A 20706-nucleotide genomic window follows, 5' to 3' on the forward strand; every position below is an offset into this window, starting at 1 on the left:
GACTCAGAATGGAGGTATTTTACACCCATTTTGCACTGATGACTATACAAGGGGCAAGGTAGTTGTGAACGGGCCCAGTGGCCCTAATGTATCAAGGCAGAAGGTAACTGCGATTCATCTGCCTGATGTTAAAAAGAAATGTATGTAGTATAGTGGTTGCCATGTCAGCCCCAGGATATGAGAGAGACAAGGTGGGTGAGGTAATATCTTTTATTGAACCAGCTTCTGCTGGTGACAGAGACAAGCTTAAAAAGAAACTCTCTCTTCCCCTTAGCTTCCTTCGATAGGCATGTGACTGCAAAATGTGTCCATTATTGGGCGGGGCAGTGAGGAGAGAGGTTCTTGCACCTTCCTCTGAACCATTTGTTACTGGCCACTGTCAGACAGGATGCTGAGGTCGGTGGACCACTGGTCTGATCCAGCATGGTAATTTCTATGTTCCTAAATACCGAATTCCTATAGTGTCCATAACACAAAGTATCAAAAAAGGCTTCAGAGACAGAGGCCTTGTTTACAATACAAATGCTTTGCCAGTGTAGCTATGCCGGCAGAGCCTGCTACTGTAGGCGGAGCTTATGCTGACAGAGGCGTTTTTCTGTCGGCATAGCACACTGCCTCTCCAAACAACAGCAAGTAAGCCGACAGGAGCACTCTTCTGTCAGCACAGTTGCATCAACACTGGGGGTTTTGCAGGCAAAGCTATGTGTGTTTTTTTCACACTCCTGCCTGTCATAGCTATGCCAGCAAACCTCTGCAGTGTGGACGTGACCACAGATCGTTAACTGTAATCTAGCAGGGGGGAAAGGAAGGTTTTAAGGTGTAATCTACAGAGGCTCAGATGGTGGTAGAGAGAGGACTGCACATAGAGGCCAGTACAGTAAAAGAACAGGCGTGGACAGCTGCAGGATGGAGAGATGTTTCTTAGTATTTTTTTCCTATACCTGCTCTCTGCAAAGTGGAGGAACTCCTGCCATAAGGTGATTATGCAATCTTGCCTGCATGCATGGGAATCACACCCTGAATGCCCATTAATGTTAATTGCAGTCATGTATACATGCTTTCACTGTAAAATTTCTGGAGGCTGTGAAACCGAGCTGCGAAGACAGAGAGAAGGATTGACAGCATGGTGTCCAGGGAGCTACACAAAACTCAAGCTAATGTGGGGTTGCACCCAATGACTCTTTCCCCATCCTGTCACAAATGAAACGGCGGCACACAGTGTTAGGATATAGATATTCAGGCCTGTCTGTAAAGGCCTATACTCTAAGAATTTAGGTGTATTCTTATCACTTGGCTAGTTAGAGGTATAAAAGAAAGAATCAAAATCACTGTCTGCTAGTGTAAGAGCCTTCTCTTACTGAGACAGTCTGAGGCCCTGTTCTTAGGCTAAGGCCTTTGGCTAAGCAGCAGAGGCAGCCATAAGCTGGGAAGCGACCGGTCACATCCTCATATTCCAAACTAGTCACATTGAAATAAGGTGCTATTGGGCTGTTAGGAATACAATCCTGTCCTGATAATGCCTATCGCCTCCAGAGAAAGGGAAGTGCCTAGAAGATGTAAAAGGAAACTTAGTTTGATAGCATCCTGTCTGGCAAGAACTCACTTATCAATAGCTGGGATGTGAAATCCTCACTTCTGTATTGTTTTGTCATTATAGTTCCCACTTTGCTATTGTTTGTCTGTATAATCTCTGTCTGGTTCTGTGATTGTTTCTGTCTGCTGTATAATTAATTTTGCTGGGTGTAAACTAATTAAGGTGGTGGGATATAATTGGTTAAATAATCATGTTACAATATGTTAGGATTAAAGAAAAGGAGTACTTGTGGCACCTTAGAGACTAACCAATTTATTTGAGCATAAGCTTTCGTGAGCTGAGCTTATGCTCAAAGCTTATGCTCAAATAAATTGGTTAGTCTCTAAGGTGCCACAAGTCCTCCTTTTCTTTTTGCAAATACAGACTAACACGGCTGCTACTCTGAAACCTATGTTAGGATTGGTTAGTTAAATTTCAGTAAAATGATTGGTTAAGGTATAGCTAAGCAGAACTCAAGTTTTACTATATAGTCTGCAGTCAATCAGGAAGTGGGTGAGTAGGTTGGGAAAAAAATGGGAACAGGGAATGGGGGTGGGGAAATTGCAATCATGTTTGGCTAAGGGCAGGAATGGGAACAGGGACACAGGTGTAAGGCTCTGTGGTGTCAGAGCTGGGAAGGGGGACACTAAGGAAGGAAACTGGAATCATGCTTGCTGGAAGTTCACCCCAATAAACATTGAATTGTTTGCACCTTTGGACTTCGGGTATTGTTGCTCTCTGTTCATGCGAGAAGGTATAGGAAAGTAAGTGGGTGAAGAAATAACCCCCCTAACACACAGTGGTTTCACTCTGCTGCATTTCAGAGTCCTCACTCCAGTACAAACATGCAATGTTATTGCATGCCCAAAGCATCCACAGAACTAACATCATAATTAGATTTCAGCAAGTGTTGGAGAGGCTCTCTCTACTTTTACTGGAGGCAGGAATAATTTCTTTGAAAAGATTAAGTTACAGTGCAGATTACTCCAGAGCAGGGGTCCACAAACGTTTTCATAGTGTGGACTACATCTTAGACTTTGTCACATGGATACATCCCATCTTATTCGCAATCACATTATATCCTTGTGGCAGCTACAGCAATATCTTACATGGAAGAGTAACCTTAGGAAAGTATTTCATATGTTTTTAGATTCTTTTGATAGTAATTAGCTGCTGGAAACCAAAAGAGGAGCCAGAATACGCTGAAATGCACCCCCTGAATTGCCATTAACCTAAGAAATTCTGAAATGTGGGACCTTTCTCAGTAGTATTAAATGGCCACATTCTGATCTCAGTTATATCTGTGTGAATTTGGAGTAACTCCACTAAAGGAATGGAATTCCTCCAGATTAACACCAGTAGAAGTAAAATCAGAACTTGGCCCAAAGTCTTTGTTTCCTAGCAGAATCACCCAAATTGGCTCCCTACCCCATCTCCCCAAAATCTCTTAATTTAGATCTCAGGATGATGAGCATGTATATGCATATCTATTTGAAAACAACTTGCACCATGAAATACAGCAATTATCTTTTGCAAAGTCTGACACACCCCAAATTCAAAGTAAATGCCATAAGAAACTAAAGTAAAGTTGTTTGTGGTCAGTCACACACAAATACATCCCATACCCCGACAACATGAGAAAAATAGTTGAACAGCCTCTTATGCCCACCACAAAGGACAGCTAACACTCGCAACAGGCAATAAGAACACTGATAACTAAGGGGTTTGAGGGTGGATATTTAGAAGAACTTTTAAAACCAGCTAATCGAGCTGTCAGTGCCATTCCTACATTTTCTTCTTAAATAAAACAGGCCATAAATAGTGTGGTTGCCAAGTCTATGGATCCATGTTCTACCCCATATAGGGATGCCATCTTTAAAAGTTTACCCTCCAGGAAAAAATGGCATTGATTCACTGCTGTTGCCTTGGCCATGACAATATTTTATGACTCTCTGGGCTCCAGCCATAGTTTGCAGGATGAAGGACAACCAACCAAAATTGAGACAGTCCTGGGAAAATCATGATGAATGCTAGCCTTATGCGTCAGTCCTAATCTCATACCCCCTCAGCTGCAAATACTGTGAAGGTAACATGCTCCGTCACAGTGGTGAGAAGTGTGCTACGCATTCTTCAGCAACAACCCCTCTGATCAATTTTTTAATATGTCAGAGAGTTTCCAGAGGGAGTTGAATCTTGTCCTCCACAGCTTGAAAGAGAATGGCTATGCTACAAGGCAGGAGAATGGATAGATACATTTGGGTGTCCATAAAAGCTGAATAGACTAAATGAAGATAGACACACATATGGGTATCCCATATCCACAAAGGTGTATCTCAAAATGCAATTATCCAAAACCTTCTCGATAAGCTTGTCCAGAAATGAAATAGAAAATTTGTTTGCCATCAGAAAACATCAGAAGGATTAGTAAGGTTACTTGTCCCTCAGAAATCCCAGGAGAAGAAACCACAAGGGAAGACTGTCTGAGCACGAACCTCCTCTACCATACAGAATCTGTATGGAACACCAGTTATGGCCTCCCCTTCATGGGTAGCACTAATTAGCCACCTACCTCAACAAGAACAACATGAGGGCAATGAGGCCAGAAAAAATTGTGTCAAAGAGAGAAGAGGAAATGAAAACAATTGGTGAGGTTTCACTTGGAATACTGCAGATGGCATGACGGGCTCTTCAGTCTGAGAAGGATAAAAAATAAAAGAGAAAATACAAAGAAAAGGACAAGCATCATTAAAGTCAGCAGGTCTGTCTTGCAAGCAAAGATTAAAGGATCTACTAAAAAAAAAAGAGAAATATGACAGATCTATAGACATTGCCAAAAGCAAATAATAATAAAGGAGGGAAAAGACACATTGGAAGTTGATCTAGGATGTATTTGAAGAATGGCAAGTTTACATAAGAAAACAGGAAAAGTGCCCTAGTAGTAAGATACTGGAATAACAGAGGAAGAGCCACCGAGAGAAATCAAGGGACATCAAGGGAAATGGCTAAAATATGATACACAGGAGGAACTGGCATGGGGTGATTTGTACTAGGCGTAGGGAAGACTGGCCTTGCTGACGTTCAGAGGGTCCCTCCAGGCCTAACCTTTATTATTCTGTATCATATAATCAGTTAGTAATCTACTGCTATGAGAAAGCAATCAAGAAGTAAATGAATCCTTTCCAGATCAATGTATCTATAATTTGTAACTGTTTACTTTTTCTAAGTAACATTAACAACTTGGACAAGAGCCTGAGACAGAGTAAAATCTTTATTTCCCATAACAGGTGATTCCCTCCAGCTCAGGACTGTGGATCTTGGCAGGACATTAAGGACTCTTCAAATATGTATGTTGTATGTTTACACAGGCGGTCAGGTCTGGCACAGAACTCCTGTTTTAAAAGGAAAAAAGATTTTCTTTCTTCTGTCTTTGAAAAGAGGCTGATGCCCTCTTTCCATACAACCTTTCTAGCAGGTATACATGACAAAAGGAGAGCAGGAACTGAATTTAACAATCTGGTCTGTGCTTCAGGGATGACAACATGGTCAAGAGATGACTCTTTATCTGATGCTTTCTCCTCCATTAATGCTGCATGTGCTAATGATTTGACCATTACTAGTAACAAATCTGCAGTGTTCCTGCCTGAAGCGAATAAGTAATGAACTGAGCAGGCTGAATATTTTGTTTTGTAAGGAGGAGTGCTATTAGCGATTGTTTCCCAACTCCTCTGAAAATGAGAGATGCCTTCCAGGTATTCCCTGTCCATGTGGCATGGTACATCCCACGCAGCCCTTATTCACTTTGGGAATTCCATGGGCACTCCCAGCCCTTGGAAGTGGGAGAGGGGGAAAGTGGATCATCTCCTGTAATGTTGCAGAGCAGGTCTGAGCCAGGGAGCAGAGCAGAAGCTGCTACACAGAAAAGCAAAGGAAAGAGTAGCACTGCAGCAAGGGAATAAGTAGGAACAGTCAGAGGACACAAGGAAAAGGATTGTGTTAGAGCCAAAGGTCTGAAGGCAGAGCCATCAGGACATATGGGTCTATTCCTCACTCTGCCGCTTACTCGCTGGATGACCTTGGTCAACTCACTTCACCATTCTGTGCCTCAATTTCCTCATCTGTGAAATGAAGATACTAAGTAATATGCCCAAGGAAGGCTGCAAAAGAGTGATCTCAGATCATTGCATGAACAAGTGCAAAGTATCCATTTAACTATTCTCCTTCTCTCCTACTTTTTCCTGTACACTCGGATTTCATTGCCTTGAATTTTTTATTGCTTCCTTTCCGTTTCTGCATTGCTTTTTAATTCCCCAATGGGTATGGGAATTTTGTTCTGTAGATGTGCTGTGGCTCTGTCCCTGGCAAAAAAGAAGCTCTGAAGTTTCACTCTGGTTGTCCTGTGCTCATTTTGACAACTGGGCACTCCAGAATCATAATGAATCTGAAACCATAGAAAGAGCCCACCATTTTGGACAGTAAGACCTCTTGCTGGATGGAAGTTTTGCCTCATAAATGCCTTTATCCTTCACAAGCTTGGGAGCCAGGAATTGAAGCCAGATTACCTGAATCCCACTCCAGTGCTTTACCACAAGACCATTTTTCCTCCCTATCCAACTGGCCAAAATTGAAAGCTGGGTGGCTGTTGTTGTTCTGGAAACCAAAGGATGAAATAGGAGGGAAAAGGTGAATTTAACCAATAGAATTAATCAAGATGGATGACAAGTATGTGCAATCTAAAGCTGTGAGAGGGCGGTATGTCATTTTGCATATTTAATAACTATTTTAAATGATGGTTCTTATGATGTACAACACCCCGGAATGCTATGGAGAGTAGGCACATTAGAAATAAAGAGTATTATGTAATTGACTCAAATCATTGAAGAGACAACTGGGTAGCAGGATTTGCCTGCACACTACGGGTATGTCTACACAGAGCTGAAACACCCACGACTGGCATGTCAGCTGACTCAGGCTCACAGGGGTTTCAGAGCCTGGACTTCCACGCAAGCCCAACATCTACACTTCAGTTTTATAGCCCTGCAGCCCGAGCTCTGTGAGCCTGAGTCAGCTGACACAGGCCAGGCAAGGGTGTTTTATTGCCGTATAGGCATACCCTTAACAACGTATAAAGAGTGGTATAATCATGTTACAGAATCCAATTTCTTCCCTGCTGTAGGAACCAGGATGGACATACTACAACGCTCCCCAGAGTGATGTGATTGCAGCGATCCAGTTATGAAGGCGGTTTTCTTTCCATGACTAAACTATGGTAGCAAAAGTGCTTTAAAAAGTAGCATAGCGTTCTGCTAGGGCAGACAGAGGGGGCATCAATCACACCAACCTAATCAAGCAGGGGCTGTTTAATACATGAGCTGAGCTGTTAGACTTTCACAGGAGTTAAAAAAAGAAAACCTTACAAAATATCCCCTTTCCCCCCTACAACCAACAGTTGCTGGGACAAGTCCTGAAAACAGGAACATTACCAATTTTCAGAGACACATGGTAGGTCTAGCAGGCATCAAATTATCTCTTACAACCCCATGCCCTGCCATGTACCACTGCTTACACTTAGTGGTCTGAGGTTCTCACTATGTGCATGTTAGTTGGATTTCTTTTCTTTTCTTTCTTTTAAAGCTGGCAACAAAGGCACATGAGTTCTCCTAGCATGAGTCCTGTTTGTACAGGACTCGCAAAACTGGTTGTGTGATTTTATGCTGCTTTCTTTCCACAGAGCCCTTCAAAATGCCAGAGTAACAGCAAGTAAATAAGAAATAAAGTTTAGTGATAGAGTTCCAAAGATCAGCAATGGGAATACATGACCAAAACCAACCAGAACCTTCCCAGCATTTTATTGCAAATATCATTCAAGGACAAGAAATCATTCAATATAATTATTTGCTTTAATTTATATTAATTATTTGCATCAAAGGAGCACCTAGAGGCCCCAGCCAAGACCAGGACTGCACTGGGCAAACACACAGCAAATGACATTCCCTGTCTCCAATTGCTTACATTCTAAATAGATACGGCAGGCAAAGGATAGGAGTGGAAACAGAGGCACAGAGAGAAAGTGACTTGCCCAAGGTCATACAGGTCAGTGGCAGAGCCATAAAACAGAATGTAGGTCTCCTGACTCTTAGGATGTGTCTACACTATGAGCTAGGGGTGTGATATTGTAGCATAGCCACAGTAGCATGGAAAGCAGCAGGAGACGCACAGGCAGGGCCGGTGCAACCACTAGGCAAACTAGGCGGCCGCCTAGGGCACCAAGTGGTTGGGGATGGCCAAAAGTGCACTCCGGGGAGGCGGCGGAGCGGAGGTGAGCTGGGGCAGAGAGGTGTGGGGAGGGCCACCCGCAGCAAGTAACTGGGGTGGGGGGGCATGCAGGGGAACCACTCCCCGCCCCAGCTCACCTCCGCTCCGCCTTCTCCCCTCAGCACAAACACCTGATTGGCGCAGCAAGCCTGGGAGGTGGGAGAAGTGGAGCGGTGGCGGCATGCTCGGGGGAGGAGGCAGAGCAGAGGTGAGCTGGGGTGGGGAGCTGCCGCACGGCTCCCCAAGCCGAGGAGAGGGAGGGAAGGAAGGAGGGGCAGGGAGCTGCCTCACAGCTGCCTGGACCTAGGCCGGGGGGAGCTGCCAGACGGCTCCCTGGACCGACGGGGGGAAGCGGGGAGCTGCTGTAGGGGGGGTTCCTCTGGGTGGGGGTTGGGAGTTCCGGTGCAAGGTGGAAGTTTTGCCTAGGGCGCAAAACATCCTTGCACCAGCCCTGCACACAGGGTAGCTGCCTTGAGTACTTACCCACAGGGTTGAGGCAGGTTTGTACTTGAGGTAGCTAACCCATGCCTTTGCTGCCACTGCTCATGGCTACACTGCTATTTTTAGTGCATTAGCTCAGATAAGGACTCACATGAGTATGTCTCCATGAGCAGGGAATCCCATCCCTAGCTTGTAGTGAAAACATAGTTCTAGTTCTCTCTGCACTAGGCTATGCTTCCTTCCCTATGCACACAGACATGAAATAACACATGACTGAGACCATACTACTGTATCTGGATATGTCTGCATTGCTTCCAGCGCCAAAATAATGCCTAAACAGTTACATAGCTCTGCACAAACAATCACTGATCAGCCACAACTGCCCACACACAAACCTATTGTTAGGACTCTGCGAAAAGTAGAGCTGGTCAAAACTTTTGCAGCCACATGCTTTTCCATTGGAAAATGCTGTTTTGTCAGAATGAAAAAACTTGGGGGGGAGGAGCAGGGGAGGGGTCAAAACAAAGCATTTCGATAATGTCCTACCATTCTGTTTCCACGTGTTTGGAATGGAACGTGATGCTTTTTTTATTTTTGAGAGAACGTTTGGTTTTGAAATTTATTTTATATTGTTTTAAAAAATCAAAAATCACAAGGGTGAAATTGATGCGAACTGTTTCAACTGAGCTGAAACAACATTTCTGAAAACATTTCATCTTGTGGGAAATTTCAGCTTTTTTTCTGAAGCAGACTGATCTTTTTCCCCCCACGACAATGGAATTTCGAATGGAATGGAAATTCTAGTTCCCAACTATCTCTAGTGAAAAAGTTTAAGGAAATGAATGCAATTAAATGTATCAAACTATCCACCCTGCTCATAAGGCAGTGGGTACCCACAATTTACTCAGGTGTTGTTATCTATGCTGGCATCAATTGCACACCTTCCCCTCGAATACTCAGGCCCATCAATCAGTACCTAGGTGGTAGGAGCATCCAAAATACCCACAGGCTATCACAGAGATGGCTCAGTGTTTCAGGGATTAGCCTATTAGGCTATGCAGAAACTGCCACAGTAAATGTTCATTTTCATCAGGTTGTATAACCGAGGATCAGATAAAACCCTGAGTAAATGGGCAAAGTACGAGCTTATAGCTGCTCCTCATGGGCCACTTTGAACTGACACACCTGCTTCTTTAGCAATAGTTTTCTTTCCCAAAGATTTGGACTTTACCTACCTCAGCAGGGCAGGGTAAAAATGTTTATATAGAGTCTGTCAGCTGGGAAGACCCCAAGGTGCTTTACAGGCTATGCTCCAGTCCTCACACACAACTGCACGATGGCAACCATAGACATGTGGTGAATATTGGGACTGCTCACAGTCATATAAACCCAAGGATAAGTATTTGCAGGACCGGAGCCTTGGATACACCAAACTGTGAACCCTTTACTCACACTGGTGAACAGTTATTCACTCAAGTAATCCCATTTGTGTTAGAATCATAGAATATCAGGGTTGGAAGGGACCTCAGGAGATCATCTAGTCCAACCCCCTGCTCAAAGCAGGACCAATCCCCAATTTTTTTTTGCCCCAGATCCCTAAATGGCCCCCTCAAGGATTGAACTCACAACCCTAGGTTTAGCAGGCCAATGCTCAAACCACTGAACTATCCCTCACCCCAAAGTGTTAATAATTTTATTAAAATGATGTTGAAGTAAAAAGAAAACGGTACAGAGTTTAAGCATAGAAATTTCTGGTTATCAGGGAATAAGGTACAGATTATCAAGGGGTGCGAAATTCGGTTTAGGAACAGGTGGTAGTACTCACTAAGGTAAGTGCTCACCAGTGAGAATAAAGTAAGGCTGCTAACATCATATTTCAAAAATAAGGGACTGTGTTCTTAGCGCCCCCACCCCACCCTTTCTCCTGATATTATCATTTATTAATACATAATATAGCACCACCTATATTCGCCAGGGGTATTTTTGAAGCACTCAGCAACTCCCAGTCTTGTCGTACAGAGATGAAAAAATAAGGAATGTCCCTTGTAATAAGGGACTGTTGGCAACCCTAGAATAAAGGGTTCACAGTCTGGGCCTCTGTGAGTAATGGCTGAGCTTTAAGAGCATAATTTTCCTAACCAACTTACACAAACCTCTCCTCCCCATTGTGGATAATATGCAGACATTCCACTGATGGGAGTGGAGGTGCCTAGGAGAATATGCAATAAAAATTTGCAGTGTGGATCAGAGAGAATTACTTACACACACACACTCACTTAGAGATGGTGATATCTGTGATCGGTTGCACTCATCATATCATGCACCAATGACCACAGCTCCTCATCTGCCTGCTGCCTACTAATCCATCTCCACAATGGAACAGACTGCCTAGGGAGGTCATGGAAGCTCCTTCACTGGAGGTTTTCAAAAGGAGGCTGAATAGCCACCAGTCTTGGATGGTATAGACCCAAAAAATCCTGCTTCTTGGCAAGGGATTAGACTAGATGACCCTTGCGGTCCCTTCTAACCCTATGCTTCTATGATTTTAATGCTAGAAACCTTTGAGTGGCTTCCAACAGCTATCGTTTTTTGAAAGATTTCCTTTTATCCCCACTGCAGTTTAGAATTTCCCTCCACAAAATTACACTGTTCTAAGGCCCAGGATGGGGTAAGTCCTTTTCCAGTGACTGGTCTAAGATCAGATACAATAGAACCTCAGAGTTATGAACACCTCAGGAACGGAGGTTGTTGGTAACTCTGAAATGCTTGTAATGCTGAACAAAACATTATGGTTGTTCTTTCAAAAGTTTACAGCTGAACATTGACTTAATACAGCTTTGAAACTTTACTATGCAGAAGAAAAATGCTGCTTTTAACCATCTTAATTTAAATGAAACAAGCACAGAAACAGTTTCCTTACCTTAAACTTTTCCTTTATTTTTGATGGTGTACCACGATACTGTACAGTATTGGTTTGTTTGTTTGGGTTTCTTTGGTCTTTTTTCTCTCTGCTGCTGCCTGATTGTGTACTTCTGGTTCCAAATGAGGTGCATGGTTGACCAGTCAGTTCATAACTCTGGTGTTCATAACTCTGAGGTTCCACTGTATCTCACAATATAATCTATCTATCTATATGTGCATGTACACACACACAGAGGGAGACATTATATACACAGATATATATAAAACAAATACATTGATAATTTTAGTAAAAAGGACTGCCTGAAGCGTGGCGATCAGGAAGCCATGCTGAAAGGTATGTGAAAACCCCTCTTATGAGTTGCATTTTCTCAATTTAAGGGCATTTCTCTGTCAGTCAGTAACATGATCATTGCGGAACACCACATCCGATCAATTCCAAAATTTCAGGGAATGTTCTAGGCATCAGTGGGCACAACCCATTGATCCCTAGAACATTGATTTGGGTGAAAACTGCAAAAAACAAAAGGGAGAATGATGGACACACAGAGCGCCTGGCATCCTGTTAGCAGAGCGAGCAGCTTCAACTCCTTTGTAACTGCTGGTTGGTGGCAGCCTTAACACATTCCATCATAACAATATCTGTCACTTTATCTCTGCCCATCTTCCCAATACTAAAAATGTTGACACCCTCTGTGTGTGTCTACCCTATGTCACCATAGCTTTGCCGACATAACCCCATAGTGTAGATGCAGCCTATGCCGATGGAAGAGGGCTTTTCTGTCAGTGTAGGAGCACCACCTCCCTGAGCAACAATAGTTAGGTCAATGGAAATATTCCTCCATCGATCGAGCTCTGTCTACACTGGGGATTAGTCGGCATAGCTACAGTGCTAAATTTTAAGTGTAGGCCAGGCTCCTGAAACAGAAAGAAAAAGAAAGAAGGAGAATAAGGCTTGGTCTACACTGAAAAATTATATCAGCACAGCTACGTTGGGCAGAGGTATGAAAAATTTTGCACCCTGAGCGCTGCAGATAGGTCGACTTAACCCCATTGTAGACACAGCGAGGTCAATGGAAGAATTCATCTAACTATCGCTTCTTGAGGGGATGGATTAACGACATCAATGGAAGAACGCTTTCCGTTGATGTAGGAACCATCTAGGCTATAGTGGCGTAGCTGCAGCACTGGAGCACTTGTCATGTAGATATACCCTCAGCGGACAGAAGAGGGCTCCCCTCAATGTCACTAACATTCTTTGGGGCGGCAGTGGTCCTATATTGACAGAAAAACTCCTTCTGTCAGCATAGGCTGTGTCTATACTACAGGTTATGCCGACATAGCTATGTTGGTATAGTCTCCGTAACGCAGGCATACTGCTAGGATGCTGGGGGCAGGGAGTGGGGAGGGGGAAATGGGGAACACAGAGCCCCAGGCATAGCCGGATAATGGAGGATCCTGGCAGAGGTGGGAAAGGCGGGCACAGAGAGCCCCTACCATAAGGGAGGTGGTGAGAGGCATTGCAGGGAGTTCCTGGCAGGATGGGAGGGTGGCACACAGGGAGTTTAGGAGGCCAAGTGGGAGAAGGAGGGAGAATGGAGGGACACAAGGAGCCCCTGGCATGTGCAATATACTCGGCCTCCACATGCAACAAAGCGAGCAACCCTCTCGTTTTAACTTTAAAAAGCCTGTAAAACAACAGCCTTATCATTTATTCATTTATTTGCATTTGGTTCTCCTCCTGGGATCACAAAGCCTTAAGTGCAGCAGAAGGGCTTAAAAATGAACGAGGGTAAACTACAAACATTTGTGTCCTGGAGCAAACATCTGTGGAGTGTCTACACTAACACAAACAGTCATGTTAGTTAAGTGGCAATCAATTAATTCAAGTTACTACAGGTCAGCTGCAAGTCCAAATATCCCATTGGATTCTACCAAATAAAGCCCACATTTTTCTGTTCATTGTTCTGGACATGTGGGGCACTACAAAATATGAGGAGGAACACGGACTTTTAAAGGATTTGATTCTATTTTTTTCAGCAAAATTAGTCACTCAAATGAAGGCAATCATAAGTCCAGGGTCTGGAGACTCTCTTTTCAGACAGTGGTTCCATTAATACCAGTTTCTTCTTAACCCATATTTAAACAAGGATTCCCCCAGTCCTTAAATCCATTGCCCAACCATTATCATCCTTCTAACTGGTCCAAGGCACAGATTCTGCCACCCTTGCTAATTAGGAGTAGCCCTATTGAAACCACTCACCATGAGTAAGAAAGGCAAAATTCTTCCCTATTTGTGGGATGCATTGAGGCCTTTGTTAAGAGATCTCTATCCTTCCATCAAACTGGGAGGAGGAAATCTGACAATCTTGTATTTACTTTAGAGTTTGACTGGACTAGAGTTTGTGGTCCTGTATTCAATTTAATTAACTGATTGCCAATTAACTCAAATTAACTAACGTGACTGTTCACGGTAGTGTAGACACTCCACACAGACGTGTTCCAGGACACAAACAGTTGTAGTTTACCCTAGGGTTTAAATCTAGTGGATGGGGCTTCAGCCATAAAATAAACCACAAGCGTGTGCGTCTAAACCAAATGTTGGGGAATGTCTGGAGTAGCATTTATAACCATGTTAGTTAATTGACTATCAATTTACTCTGGTTAAAACAGGATCTCAAACTCCAATCTAGTGAGACTCTTAGGGTAAATCTAAATTAGGACAAAAAAGCACTTTAAAAATATGATAGTTAATACAATTTAGCTAACACATTTTAAAACCCTGGCATAGACAGGGCAAAGTGTATTTTAACACGAGCTAGCTGATCATGGTGAACACATTTTAAAATAAAAACCTGTTTTCCTACTCTAGAAATATACCCTCAGAGGGTCTGTCTACACTGCAGTTGGGAGCGTGCTCCCCAGCCTAGACAGACAGACGTACACTAGCTCTACTTGAGCTAGCGCACTGAAAATAGCAGTGTGGATGTTGCGGCCTGGGCAGCAGCGTGGGTTAGCCACCGGAGTATGGGACCCAAGGGGTTGGGGAAGTTTGTGCTTGAGTGGCTAGCCTGTGTCACAACATGCACACTGCTATTTTTAGTGCACTAGCTCATGCAGAGCTAACGTGTCAGTCCATGCGGGCTGGGAGGTTCATTCCCAGCCGCACTCGAGACATACCCAGTGTTCTTGAAGAACCTGACAGCTCACTTGCAATTCTAGCTACCTTATTAATGCAAATCAGATAATTAAAGAGGCAAGTACTCAGATTCCCACCCACCATTCAAGTCACAGCCACAGATATACAGGGACAGCATGAAAACAAGATCTTTGTTTACTTAGGGCAGTGGTGCAAAACCAATGGCTGCACTGGCAACTTACAAGGGGCCAGAGTGCCAGGACTAATTTGCATATCTTTACATAAATTTGCATGTGTGACTTTACCGGGGGACACACACACCACTACTTTTATTTGCACTATTGGTGTATACAATGCTTTGCAAAAAGCACATAGAAAGGCAACAGAAGCCCTGAAGGCTGAGAACAGGCATCAGTGCTCACACGGACACTGCTTTTCTGATGTAACTTCTTGTTCTCCAGTTTAAGTCTGAGGTGGTCACCTCTCTGCTCTAGAGATGGGTCCCAACCAAAAAAGAGAGCTGAAGCCCCGGAAAAGTTCAGCTCCAGATACAAAGTTTGTGTCTGGCTCAGCCCTAGCTTGTTCAACTGTACAAATGAGTACCTCTAAAGACGCTTGTATAAAAAGCAGTCCCCTTATGTCCCTGAGTAGCTCCCACTCACCAAGCACATAGGGCCTGATCCAAAGCCCATTGAAGCCAATGGAAAACCTTACAGAAATTAATTCTTAGGTTGACTTTCATTGGTAGCAATTCAGTAAGTTTCCTTCACCCTTGTAGAGCCCTCAGTTCTAGCTGAACTTTAGCCTCTGTTTCTTCAGGTTTGGCTGAAAGCAGGTCTGCGGACAACCTGAACATGGTTTGTCCCTTTGAAAGTGCTCAAACCGTAGACCAAGAGAGCCTTGAATACTCTTAATCTCTTCACCACAGGAACAACTACTCAGGACTTCTCTTCACAGAGAGCTGCTGTTGAAATGTGCGTGATGTCCCATGCAGTGGGTTAAGATTTCAGGTGGAGAATGAGCAGTGGAAGCAGATGGACTCTTAAGAGGCAGAAATCCTGTTTGCATGCAAACACCTCCCGTAATTAAAAAATGAGGGAAGAGAAGTCTAGAAAACATTATGCCTGTGCACAATTCTCTCTATTAAAAAATGCTTCCCATAGTATCCCAGGAAGCACTAGAACAGGGGTCAGCAACCTTTCCGAAGTGGTGTGCCGAGTCTTCATTTATTCACTTTACTTTAAGGTTTCGCATGCCAGTAATACATTTTAACATTTTTTAGAAGGTCTCTCTCTATAAGTCTATATATTAGATAATTAAACTATTTTCATATGTAAAGTAAACAAGGTTTTCAAAACGTTTAAGAAGCTTCATTTAAAATTAAATTAAAATGCTGATCTTACGCCACCGGCCCGCTCAGCCCGCTGCCAGTCTGGGATCCCGGCCCTGCCCACGTACAGTGGGTACCTACCTTCTCCCTGGTTCTAGCCCATTCTCTTCCCCTCTCTCTGCACTGAGCTGAGGGTGGGAGTGCGCTAAGCACAGGGCTGGGGGTGAAGGAGCAGGCTGGGGGTTGGGGTGCAGGGTCTGGCGAGGAGCTAGAATGAGGGAGGGGGCTCAGGGTTGGGACAGGAGGTTTGGGTGTGGAGTGCTTACCTGGGCTGCTCCTATTTGGTGGGAGGGGTGCAGATAGGAATGTGGGGTGGGGGGTGCAGGAGCTCCCATTTGGTGCTCAGGGTGGGGGTGAGAATGTGGGGGGTGCAAGAGTCAGGGCATGGGGTGTGGGGGGCTGGGTATGTGTGTGGGGTGCTAGGGTCAGGGCATGGGGTGTGGGGGGTGCTGGAGTCAAGGCTGGGGTCATGGCAAGGTGCAGGGGTCAGGGCAGAGGGCTGGGGGTGTGTGACAGAGGTACAGGAGTCAGGGCATGGGGTGTGGGGGGTGCTGGAGTCAAGGCTGGGGTTGTGGAGGGGTGCAGGGATCAGGGTAGAGGGCTGGGTGTGTGTGAGGGGTGCCGGGATCAGGGCAGAGGGCTGGGGGTGTGTGAGGGGGGTGCAGGGGTCAGGGCAGAGGGCTGGGGGTGTGGGCTAGGGTCATGGAGGTGGTCCCAGCCCCCTACCCAGAGCAGTTCACGGCAAAGGGCTGGAGGGGATATGCCCTGATTCCACCCCCTTCCCCAAGGCCCCGTCCCCACCTCTTCTCCGCCCACGCTGCAGCTCTGCTTCTCCCTTCTCCCCATCCCGCACAAGGGCCATCAGCTGATGGGAGGCAGGGAGGGAGGGGGGAGGGGCAGGAACCCAGCATGCTGGGGGAAGAGGTGCGGGAGGGGGAAGCTCGCAGGAGTGGGGGCGGAGAAGAGCGGGCCGGGGCGGGCAGGATTTTTAATAGCACGCTGCTGCCTGTCGGGGTCCTGGCCTGGGTTCGGCAGCGGGCTGAGTGGGGCCGGCGGCCGGGACCCAGCAGGCAGCAGCGTGCCATTAAAAATTGGCTCGCGTGCCGTCTTTGGCACGCATGCCATAGGTTGCCGACCCCTGCACTAGAAGGTCTTTGGAAGAAATATTGCTAAGTATTTCTTTTAAAGCAGTGACCGCTGCTTCAGTATCACTCCACAAACATCTGGGTCATAGAGCCCTTAATGAATTTTCAGACAGATGGCAGCTTCAGAATGGGGCAAAACCGTGGCACAAGAGAAGGGCTCAGGGCAGGCCTATTGTTAGATGGTGAGTTGTAGCTAGCTCCCTTCAGAGTGAGTTGGAAGTAAGAGAGAGAGAGAGAGAATGAGCCTGTCTCAAGTGTGGTTCTTCCACAAATGCCCATGCTCATTAGTCAATCCTATCTCAATTCCTGTGCAATGTCTTTCCTAGCGAAACATGAAATCAGCAGGAAACAGAGGTGGTTTATGGACTGCTTGTTGCTGAGAGCAGCCTGCTCATTCTAAACGGCAGTTAAATTCAGTATAAAATAAAGGAGCTGAAGCAAGAAGCAACTTGCACTCTCAGAACGACACATCCTTTGCTCCCAATTCTCTCTCCCCTTTTGCACAGCAGAATTACTTTCCTACTAGTGGGATGAAAATTTAGCTGAACAGATGTTGCAGGGTTCAGGATAGAGGGTGAATTAACATTAGAAGTCAGAGCACATGTGTAATAGCTGCAGAGATGGGGGAGCCTGGTTTTGAATGGAGGACCTCCTGGCCTCAAAGCAGTAACTTCACTCAATTGAGCTAAGAAAATAGTTGCCACAGGTCAGCTTGAGTGATGCTGGGATCAGAAGATACATCAAGGCAATGAATTATCTGCTGTTTAAAGTTGCCCTGGGATAATTTCAATTACCTCCAGTTCTAGAAACCCAGTCTGCTTTTACAGAATCAGGTGCTTTCAGCTCTATAAACCAGGAGCCTGTACTCCTGTAAACCATGTGCAGAACTTGGGGGCCTTGCTGATGCAATGAGTTAGCACATTGGCCTCCCAATTCTGGAGACCTGGGCCTGGGCCACAAGAAAAGTATTTCCTCCTAATCCTCACTTATCTACACACAAAAGACACTGTGCAGTTTGACACAATGCAGCATAACCGGCAGTCTCTGTCCTACAGAAGCCAAGCGACTGGAAGAACAGGATGTGCTGCAGGTCAGGATTGCAGTGTATTGTGCCGCACTGGTAAAGCTAACTGGCAGCTGTAGGTCATTGACAAAGCTGTGAAGGGGGAAGTTTGGGCCACAGTTGCTCTCATTATGCCTGAGGTGTTTTTAGCCAGTACTACCAGCCTCCCACTTTCATTTTCTCACAAAGATAATTGAAATTAGAGCTTAGTGCAAAACATCCCTTTTAGCCCAGTTAAGATTATGGCACGTTTGGACAGATTTTAAGCACAAATGCAGCCAGTCACAAAATACCTCTCTCTTATGCAGCACATTTCATCCGTAGATCGCAAAGCATTTTGAATACGGTGAGTATCATTATCCTCATTTTAAAAATGGAGAAACGGAGGCACAGAGCGGTAAAGTGACTTGCCCAAAGTCACCCAGCAGGCGGGTGGCAGAGCTGGGGGGAAAAACATGTCCCAGACCAGCGCTCTGTGCACTAAGTCACACTGTTCTGAAGAAATAACAGGGTATGTCGTGCTCACTTAAAATGACACACCTAAGTAGTCAATATATTTGTTTGGTTCCTGATACTTCCGCTGCTATCAGTGGACACAGCAAGCTGAGCTTCCTGCAAGATTTCAGGAAAAAATTAGGCAGAGGCAAACCATAAAAAGGCTTCAACATTTGAAAAACAAGGCTGGACATACAGGCTGCAAAAATCGGATCCCTAGTTCATCACCAGTGCAGCTCTGCAGGTGGAAGCTATAGCGTCAACATGCATCAGGCATTTTTTGTTCCATTGTCACTTAACTTTATTCGGAGGATTTCAGGTTGAGGCCATGACAAAAATAGCTCTGTGGAAGTCCCAGTTCCCCAAAGTTTGGGATTGTTGGGATCCAGATAGTGGTCTAGGCCCCTCCATGCTGGTAAAGCAAATCACATTACAGGTAGGGCCAGGATCTTTAAAGCCTCATCTACACTGGCAAAAATGGGACCTGCAATTTACTGATGTAGCAGGTTCACTGAAAGAACCAAAGGTAGAAGCTGTGATGTAGACACAGCTCAGGCATTTCTATCACCATGTCATTTAACCCTGCTCAGAGTGGTTTTGGTTCAGGCTTTGATAAAGCTGTGTTAGAATATGGCTTACTTGGCAAGTGAGTTTGACCCGTTCACATTTAAAAACTATTTTGAAACCTATGTCTATGAGGCCTAATTTAAAATATATTAAAGGCACCACCACCATTTAGTTCTTTTGAGCCAAAGCCTTAACAAGACAGTAGGAATGAACAGGAAGTTTTCAAACTGGTGGAAGGTTAACAATAGGGTTTCCCAAGGAACCATACTGGACCCAGTGTCATTTAATATATTTAATCTGGAAATGAGGGTGAACAGTGAGAGGGGGAAATCTGCAGAGGACACAGTATTTAAGGTTAGTCAGGAATAAAGAATGTAGAGAACTCCAGAGGCACCTAGCCAGATTAATGGCACTTGAAAGAGAAGCATGATGGCAGATGAACTACAACATTGACAAAAGCTAGGCACTGTACTTCGGAAGGAGTAACCTGAACTAATGTTACATAGTGCTGGACTCTAAATTAGCTATAAGCCCGCTGGAAAATGACCTGAACATCATTGTAGACAACCCAATGAAAACCGGCAAGACTGTGTTTAGTTCTGGTCAACCTAACTACAAAAAAGAAATAGCAGATCTAGTAGGGTCCAGAGATGGGTGAAGGAAACAAACAGAGACTTCTGTATGAGTAGACGCAGGAAAAAAAATGGGACTGTCTAGTTCTGAAGAAAAGAACAGGAGATGTGATAGAGATATAGAAAATAATGAATGGTTTAGAGATGGTAAATCTGTCCCTCCTAATTACCTACTTGTATAATGCAAGAGCAAAGGGATAGTTCTTGAAAGGCAAATTTAAAACTGATATGGAAATTCTCTTTTTCCATTTAAATACAACACCTAACTAATCTGTGGAACTCACTGCTGTAAGAAATTCTTTGTTTGAAAAAAGTTTTAACAAAATCACTTAGCAAATTCAGCACTCGTGTGAGTGCATGAACTATAGGAAAGGGGACTAACTAAGCTCTAATATCGCTTTGTTTAACATTTCTGAAACAGATTCCTTTAATGGTATCTCATTTTTAGATGGATGAACTAGTTCTTTTTTTAACTTGGCTTTAACAACTTGTGAAATGTTTGGATGCAACTATTTCTTTATTTTTTTGAGAATAAATTTATAATCACATTAATTGGAAAAATTAGAAGCCGTTTCCGTGAAAATCACCACTTTTCCAAAGTTTGAACTCACAACTTTTGAAATTTGAAAGAGTAACTTTCATCACCAAGCTAGAGTTTTAGGTTACAGCTGTTAAGAGTTTATAGGAGTTACAGCAACTATAGAAAGACTCCCCTGAATGCAGCAGAAACAGTGAAAGTTACAAGTATAAAATGTAATGAACAAAATGAATACAAGGCTTCAGGGTGGGATTTTCAAAGGAGCCTAAGGGAGTTAGGTGCACGACTCCCATTGAATTTCAGGGAAGTCTGAAAATCACAGCCTCAGAGTTCACTCAAAGCCTGTTCATAGGACATAGAACATAAGAACATAAGAATGGCCATACTGGGTCAGACCAAAGGTCCATCCAGCCCAGTATCCTGTCTTCTGACAGTGGCCAATGCCAGGTGCCCCAAAGGGAATGAACAGGTAATCATCAAGTGAACCTTTCC

General features: G+C 44.4%; 1 protein-coding gene across 4 annotated transcripts in view; it reads right to left on the bottom strand.

Annotated features, from left to right (window-relative positions):
* ETV6 (ETS variant transcription factor 6) overlaps positions 1-20706 on the bottom strand; it is a 165145-nt gene that overhangs the window by 115207 nt on the left and 29232 nt on the right. The window contains exon 1 of one of the 4 annotated variants that reach the window (XM_073315695.1): positions 11247-11433. The exons of the other annotated variants lie outside the window; for them this stretch is intronic. The gene's annotated coding sequence lies outside the window, so the exon portion shown is untranslated. Of the gene's footprint in view, positions 1-11246; positions 11434-20706 lie in introns of those variants that run through there. 4 annotated transcript variants of the gene reach the window in all.

Source organism: Lepidochelys kempii, chromosome 1, assembly GCF_965140265.1.
Source record: "Lepidochelys kempii isolate rLepKem1 chromosome 1, rLepKem1.hap2, whole genome shotgun sequence".
Lineage (NCBI taxonomy): Eukaryota > Metazoa > Chordata > Testudines > Cheloniidae > Lepidochelys > Lepidochelys kempii.